This window comes from Physeter macrocephalus, chromosome 1, assembly GCF_002837175.3.
Source record: "Physeter macrocephalus isolate SW-GA chromosome 1, ASM283717v5, whole genome shotgun sequence".
Taxonomy (NCBI): Eukaryota; Metazoa; Chordata; class Mammalia; order Artiodactyla; family Physeteridae; genus Physeter; species Physeter macrocephalus.
In genome coordinates, this window is record NC_041214.2 from 111,964,719 (window position 1) to 111,973,647 (window position 8,929).

Below are 8,929 nucleotides of genomic sequence, written 5' to 3' on the forward strand. Positions count from 1 at the left end.
TGAATGAATCAATGAAATGTAGTATTGTTTGCACAATGGTATATTATTTGGTCATGTTATGGACTGAATGTTTCTGTCTCCCCTACTCCCCCCCCACTCAAATATTGAAGCCATTACCCCCAATGTGATGATATGAAGAGAGGAGGTCTTTGGAAGGTAATTAGGTTTACATGGGCTCATGAGATTGGAGCCCACATAACAGAATTGGTATCCTTATAAGGAAAGGAAAAGACATTAAAGCATCTTCTCTCTGCCATGTGAGGATCCAGTGAGAAGTTGGCCATCTGCAAGTCAGCAAGAGGGCCCTCACCAAGAGCCAAATCTCCAATCTGCTAGCCCCTTTTTCGTGGACTTCACAGGCTTCAGAATGAAGAGAAATAAATGTTGTTTAAGTCACCCAGTCTATGGTATTTTGTTACAGCTGCCTGAAATGACTAAGGTCATGGATGGAGATGAAGCACTGATACATGCTACACGTGGATAAACCTTGTTAAGTGAGAGTAGCCAGACACAAAGCCCACCAAAAAAATAAAATAAAGTAAAAAAGAAAGAGAGAGAAAAGAAAAAAAAGAACAAAGAGGGAACAGGTGCATTAGAATCACCCCAAAATCAGCTGATAGAGATTTAATTGGCATTGCCAGTGATTTCTGTCGTAGGAGAGGGGTTAGAAGAGCAGTCAAAGTAGACAACTGTTTGCACCTGCAACACTACTTTGTGTCTTCCTCTCACAGGCTGGGTCAGTGGCATGTGCTTAGACATGTGAACCAGGAAGAAATTTCAATAAACAGAGGCTGAAACTGGTGTGGTAATACCTGAATGTTGTGAGCATTTCTTTTTTTAAAAAAAAAAAGATCCAACAGGCTGTTTTTATTTAAAAAAAATTTTTTTTTTAATCAAGAAAAAGAGTCCAAGGAATTAAACTTAATCCAATAGACAGTTGGCCCTTGAACAATGTGGGGTTAGCGGTGTGGACCCTCCACTCAGTGAAAAATACGTATATAAATTATAGTCAGCCCTTCATAGTTCCTCCGTATATGTGGTTCCTCCATATACATGGTTGCACATCTATGGATTAAATCAACCACAGATTGTGTAGAACTGTAGTATTTACTATTGAAAAAAAATCAACATATAAGTGGACCTGCGCAGTTCAAACCCTTGTTGTTCAAGGGTCAACTGTACTAGCTTCTTAGTTCTAAAACACTTGCAACAAAAACCAATTTTCTTTTAGTGTGGAGGGTAGCATTTCCTAATTACTGGAATTCCTTGGCCCATGAATGAGTAAGGGCAAGTGTCATGAGGCCTCTTAAAGTTAAAAAAAATTTTTTAATTCTTTTATTGTGGTAACATATAGCATGAAATTTACCATTTTAGCCACTTTTAAATGTACAGATCAGTGGCATTAAATACATTCACATTGTTGTGTATGAAGCTACTTTTTGAAATGTACTTTTTACTTGGTCATTTTTGTCCTTCAAAATATAAGAGTAACACTCAAAGTCTCTGCACATCCAGTTAAGTGAGGTCAGTATCCTTGTAGAGAGAACTCTGACACCAATAAGATAATGCTGAATTACTTCATTTACTACTTTTTAGGTAGGTAAATTCTAGATTAGCAAATTCTGGATGAAAAAAGATTTCAGGTTCCAAGGATCTGTCGTAACCAACATCAATGGAAAATTCTTTCTTTGAGATTGCCTTGATTCTAGTATACTGTTTAATCTACTTGGCCCCTCTGTGTCATACTTGTTAAATTCTTTTACTAAATCTGGGCAGACATAACTGTAGCACTCCTTTACTTCCATAGCTGTTTCCAGGGATTGCCCTAGAGGAATTCCTACTTCTTGGCCTCTCAGCAGTTGCTGAATGAAATACAGTACAGCTCACCTTGTGACTGGAATGTGCTTACCTCAGCTGCCAATCACATGTCCTGTAGCCACAGAAAGGACAGGAGTGACAGCATCTTAATACCAGTCACTATCAGTTTTCCTACATGTCTTGTTGCTCAGGATACTGTTAATGCAAGCACAGCCTGCAAGGCTATGTACAAGCCTGGAATATTGAAGTACTCAAACCATATTTCAGTAGTATATTCTATTTTCAGGAGCATTTAATGGAGATTTAATCAAAAAAAAGTAATGACATTCAGCTTGTGCTTTAAGTTTGAGAGAACATTTGCTCTATAAACCTTTCCATTAGGTGACAGCCTTAAACTATACCATGATGGACTGGCCACTTTACGGTACCTGTGGCTTTTTCTATTACATCATTCTTTTTCACCTCTAATTTTGTTTATTTGGCTTCTCTTTTTTTCTTAGTGAGTCTGGCTGAAGGTTTATCAATTTTGTTTATATTTTCAAAAAAACCAGGTCTTAGGTTCATTGATCTTTTCTATTGTGTTGTGGGTTTTTTTTGGTCTCTATTTATTTCTGCTTTGATCTTTATTATTTCCTTCCTTCTGTAAACTTTGGGCTTTTTCTAAGTCTGTCAGATGGAAAGTTAGGTTGTTTATTTGAGATTTATCTTGTTTCTTGTGGTAGGCCTGTATCACTATAAACTTTCCTCCTAGAATTGCTTTTGCTGTGTCCTATAGATTTTAGAAAGTTGCATTTCTATTTTCATTCATCTCAAGGTATTTTTTGATTTCATCTTTCATTTCTTTGTCGATTTACTCTTTTCTTAGTAAGATGTTGTTAGTCTCTACATGTCTGTGTTTCTTCCATTTTTCTTCCTGTAATTGATTTCTAGTTTCATACTGTTGTGTTTGGAAAAGTTGTTTAATATAAGTAATTTCAATTTTCTAAATTTATTGAGACTAGTTTTGTGGCCTAACATGTTATCTATCCTGGAGAAAATTCCATGTGCACTTGAAAAGAATGTGTATTCTGCTGGGGTTTTTTGTTTGTTTATTTGATAGAATGTTCTACAGATATCTATTAAGACCATCTGGTGTAATGTGTCATTTAAGGCTACTGTTTCCTTATTAATATTCTGTTTGGTTGATCTGTCCACTGATGTAAGTGGTATATTCAAGTATCCTACTATTATTGTATTACTGTCAATTTCTCCCTTTATGTCTGTTAATATTTGCTTTATATATTTAGGTGCTCCTATATTAAATGCACATATATTTATGAATGCTATATCCTCTTCTTGGATTGACCCCTTTATCATTATATAATGGTCATCTTTGTCTTTTGTTACAGACTTTATTTTAAAATCTGTTTTTTCTGATATGAGTATTGCTATCCCAGCTTTCTTTTCATTTCCATTTGCAGGGGTTATTTTTTTCTATTCCTTTACTTTCAGTCTTCTCTTCTTCCTTGATGAGTTAGTGTCTTAATTCCTTCTTCTTCCCAATAAAAGCCAATTCTCATAGCCTTCATTCATACTAAGTGTAAATAATGTCAAATACATTATGGTATTATTCTTCCAAGGGTATCTACATTTTCTAAATTGAAGGTATAATGGCTTAGTATGGGCTTTGAATAATTATTTTCACAATGAGAAAAGATATCTTTTTCAAAAATAGATTGTTTTGTTTTGAAATTCTTATTGACATTTAAAATTTTGAGGAACATTATGCAGTGGTTTGATATACATTAGAACTCTGGAGAGAGAATAAAACTGTTAGCCGAAAAGAAGAGCTATCTGTGGGCTTACACAGGATAGTATCTCACTATCTTCTTTCCTTTTCTTTTTTGAAGAAGTGGCAAAGAATGATTCCCTTTTCACCTTGGCTCTGAAGGATATGTTTTATGTGTTGGCAAGTCTTACCCTTGCACATAAATGAATTATACTAATAGTAACCAGAATCTCATAGCATTATTAGTGTTTGATTTGATTCTGGGGAGAATTAACCAGGTACCACTCCACAATCAAACAGCAAGCAATAGCATTTAAAGTAGTTGCCTGTCTGTAGGCAAGGTTGGCTTTAAATTCCAAATATTTCATAGACCACCCACCCAGATAACTCTGGTGGGACACACACATACACAGGGAACCGCCACTAAGAGACAAGCACTCAGGGTTAGGCAGGTCATGGTCACCAGCCACTGGCAGGCTTTGGCAAGAGCATCAGTTGTCATTTTCTACTATGGGGGTTTGCTTTGTGTCCAGAGCCCATATCAAACACATTGCTGCAACTGAGCAGATTGTCAGCCACAGTAAGTTTCATGGAAATGTTTTCCTGCACTTCTCTGATGCATATAAATAAAGTGAAAATCCTGCTTTTCTTTCTGCAGAAACTGAAATGTAAAGATTGTAAGAGACAGGTATGATCACAACATAGCAGTTCTTGAAAACGTATTCTATAGCTTAAACCAAATCGTTTTCTCCCATGAGTGAATTGTCTAGCAGTATAAGTTTCTGAAAAGCCTGTATAATCAGAATTCCAGAAATACCTGAACCCAGGTGAATCCTACCACAAAGCATGTTGGGACTACATATCGTAGTCCCCTTGACAGGGGCACATATAAAATTGATGTTGAAGTTTGGTCTTAGGTTAGTTGTTTGTCTTCTTATTTATTTCCCCTGTTATTTCTTGGTGAGAGGGAGTATCTTAACTCTTTCTTCTTCCCAGTTAAAGCCAATTCTTCTTCTGTTATTTTTAGTTTGAAGTTGTGACATTTACTCCCTATTTTCCTTTCAAATGGGAAAATTGGTGAAAATACTTTGTAAACTATGATGTGCCATTCATTTTTAAAACTATCATGATTTATAAAGTTTTTTTGTTTGTTTGTTTTGTTTTGTTTTGTTTTTTATAAGGTTTTTAAAATTGCATTTGGCACTATTTACAGAAAGGATTTTTTTAGTGGTTATGGGTTATGTTTCTGGTAGTATCTCACCCAGAAGATATCTCTTGTCCAGGGCATATGTCTATAAGAAGCAAATTATTCCTTCCGCTTGCATTGCTACATGCTTTGCAGAAAGGGCTCTATAGCTACCAGCAGAAGCCAGAGCTAAATCTGTGATTCAAATAATGCCAACAGCACTTCTGCTTAGGTAATTATATGAAGCCAGATGGGATTAATTAAGAACACTATATAGTCACAACCGAGGCACCAGCTTTGGTTCCATTCCTGTGGCTCCCTGGTGCCACTATTAATCTCAGAATTTTAGGTAGTGATGGTGGAGTCCAGACTCACCACCACCATCAGGGAGCTTTGAGGAGAGTTTTAAGACACTTTGAGGAGAGTTTTAAGGGCCTAAGCTTCTCCCTGCTACTGCTGTTTGGCCCACATTTGCAAAAGATTTGGTTCAGTAGGAGGAACAGAGCAGAGAGAAGCCCTGTACTGAGGGCGAGTGATGGTGAAAGGGCCAAGTTTTCTGCATGGTGGTCAGGTTGGGGTGGCAGCTGCTCCTGCCACCAGTTTTATCCAGGTTTACCACCCAGATCTGTGGGATACCTAGCCCTCTGACCCAGCCTCACGTCTCGAGAGGTGGGATCTGGATGGAATGGGCTGAGGCCAAACCAAGAATTTTGGGCAAGGAGAAATATATGTTCTTGTTAAAGGCAAGGTTGACCTGGGATGCAAAGAAATGTCTGAATCCTGCAGTCCAAGCAGGGAGGTGGAGAACAAAAACTCTGATGTGAAAGGTTAACAACAGAGAATGGGAAAGATGGAATAAACTATGCAGACCCTGGAAAACCCTTCTGAGGCAACAAAGCATCCATTCCTTCAATGCCTTTTGGCCGGAAATGTGATTGATGTGAAAGCAATGTTCCTTTTACTTTAGGTTTTCATTACCTGTAGCTCCTTACCTCTGAATCGTTGGATCTGAGACCTTGTTGAGCTATGTGAGGACTTAGAAACCCAGTCTTTTCCTTCTCACTCTCACCAGGTGATATTTGATGCACTTGTCTGGCGAGTGTTCCTAATGTAGAGGTCTAGACATCAAGCTTTAGGAGTAGAAACTCCCATGAAAATATCATAGCAGGTTTGTACATTAAATGATTATTTCTAAAGACAAATATGTACATACTAGTTCATGTGTGCAATCAGAATAAATTTGTTAATGATGAGGAAGGAGTTAATGTAACTGGACTGTGACCCAGTTTGCCCCTGACTACCAGGGGATGCTCCACCTAGGATGAGGGGGAAGAAGGCAGGTAACCCAATCCTAGACAATGTGATTCTGGACCTTTAGGTAATTAGGCTAATGATCTGTGCTAGCAGGAGTGCTCTTAGTAAGATGTCCTTGAAAACTGACATGAAAGCTAGGATATAAAACAGAGATGTATCATAAATAAAATGTTCCCTTACTCTGTGAGATAACCCCATATATCCTCCGTTGGAGAGCTCATCTATCATTTTGGACCAGAGAGTGAGTGCTCATCATAAGAAGGGGGGCCACCTCAATGTCCCCAAATCCTCTCTGCTTTGTCTGAGCCCATGGATTACCTGACTCTTTTACATCATTATGAAAGCTTGATACTGGGTAAGATCTTGATTTGTGTGAGTCTAATCCTTTGTATTAGCACAGGCACTAATCAAATAGAGCAAAGAAAACAAAGAAAATGGTACCAAGTGCATGTGCCTGTCTTCTAAGATCCACTTTCTATACTTAGCTCTTGTTAAAAATTTTAATTTATGGGGAAGAATAAAAAATGAAATAAAAGAGAAAAAATTTAAATCAGGTTCTTTAAGTATTCAATGGATTAATTTTTTTCTATTTTTTTATTGTGGTAAAATACATATAACTTAAAACTTACCATTTTAATTTTTAAGTGTACAATCCAGTGGCATTAAAAAATTCACACTGTTGTGCAACCATCATCACTATCCATTTTCAGAACTTTTTTATCATCCCTGAAAGAAACTCTATAGCCATTAAATAATAACTCCCCAGCCCTAGCACCTGGTATCTTCTATTCTTCTTACTGTCTTCATGAATTTACCTACTTCAGGCACCTCATGTAAGTGGAGTCATATAATACTTGTCCTTTTGTGTACAGCTTATTTCACTTAGCATAATGTTTGCAAGATTCATCCATATTGTAATATGTATCAGGATTTCATTCCTTTCTAAAGGTCAATAATATTCCATTTTACATGTATACCACACTTTGTTTATCCATTAATCTGTTGATGGACATTTGGGTTGTTTCCTCATTTTGGCTAGCGTGAATAATGCTGCTATGAACATTAGTGTATAAGTATCTGTTTGAGTCCTTGTTTTCAGTTCTTTTGGGTATATACCCAGAAGTGGAATTGCTGGATCATATGGTAATTCTATATTTCACATTTGAGGAACTGCCATACTGTTTTCCACAGTGGCTATGCCATTTTACATCCCCACCAACAATGCAACAAGAATTCCAATTTCCCCACACTCTTGCCAACACTTGTTATTTTCTAGTATTTTTTTTATCATTGCTACCTAATGGATGTCTTACCTATCTTTTAGCCAAGTCTCATTATTAAATAACAATAAATTTAATAATATTTTACAGCTTACTAGCTTGTTCCTGCAAGCAGCTAGTTGCAACCTTCTGGCCAGTCTTGCCTCTGGAACAGCCTTGTCCCTGAAGCAAAACTGCCGAGACTGAACTGCTTAGCTGTCTCTTTGGGGGGGTCTTTGCTGATGTCATTTCCCTCTTGTCACCTCCAGCCAACCTCTTTGGGAAACTGATGGGTGAACAATAGAGAAGCTTGTTGGACAACTTGGAATAACTAGCATTACTTCATTCAACAAAAAGAGTTAAGGAATAATAAGTTTGCATCAACTTTCTTTACAGGATCTTTCTATAGTGTGTCATCTTATTCAGCTTTGACTATTCATGCAGGTGAAGAGGGATTTGACATATCTGGCCTGATCCATTGCTCTGTTCATTATTCTCTTCTTCTTGGTATGGTTTACCTTCTAGAAACTTAAAAGGTATGTTTGTTTAAGGAAGGTGATTTTTATTTCCTAATGTAATGATTATTGATATTTCAAATACAATATTCAGTAAATATCATTGAGGAATTTGTATTACTGATTGCTTAAGCCATCATTGCCTTAAAAGTGCATGCACATTCTGAATGTCAGAGATTGGTTTTTTCATTATTGTTGTTAGTAAAAGCAGTATCTGTTCACTTTAGATCTTTAGGGCCTGTCTGCTTCTGTTACTGCTGAAGCCCAAACATTCAAACTGCAGTTGGCACTACAGAGATGGGAAGCCAGGCTGGGGCCTGTTCTGCCTCGTGGTTGTTGATAAAGCTGTCAGCCAGGTTGTGGGGGCAGAATTCTGGCAAGACTAGTGTTCAGAATTTCTTAAGCTTAGCCAACTGGCAATGGATGTCGTCCAGGAGATAAATATGTCACCCTAATTCCCTGCTCCATAAAAATACACACATCCATCATAATATTTCATTTTGATGTTTCTGTGATACACTGTGGGCTGCAAAATCTCTAAATAGGATCAATTAGGAGAAGCTGAATGCAATGTGACACTTTTAACATTTTTTTGTTGTTTTGTTTTTTGAATTATTGAATTTTATTTCATTTATTTTTTTATACAGCAGGTTCTTATTAGTCATCCATTTTATACACATCAGTGTATATCTGTCAATCCCAATCTCCCAATTAATCACACCACCACCCTCATCTGTTTTCCCCTGTTGGTGTCCATATGTTTGTTCTCTACATCGGTGTCTCAATTTCTGCCCTGCAAACCGGTTCATCTGTACCATTTTTCTAGGTTCCACATATATGCGTTAATATACGTTATTTGTTTTTCTCTTTCTGACTTACTTCACTCTGTATGACAGTCTCTAGATCCATCCACCTCTCTACAAATAACTCAATTTCGTTCCTTTTTATGGCTGAGTAATATTCCATTATATATATGTACCACATCTTCCTTTTTTTTTTTGACATCTTGATTGGAGTATAATTGCTTTACAATGGTGTGTTAGTTTCTGCTTTACAACAAAGTGAATCA

General features: G+C 37.0%; 1 pseudogene; it reads right to left on the minus strand.

The window, feature by feature from the left end:
* Nucleotides 1-1,412: 1,412 nt before the first annotated feature.
* LOC102992457 (actin-related protein 3-like) lies at nt 1,413-2,232 on the minus strand (annotated as a pseudogene).
* Between the last annotated feature and the right edge of the window lie 6,697 nt (nt 2,233-8,929).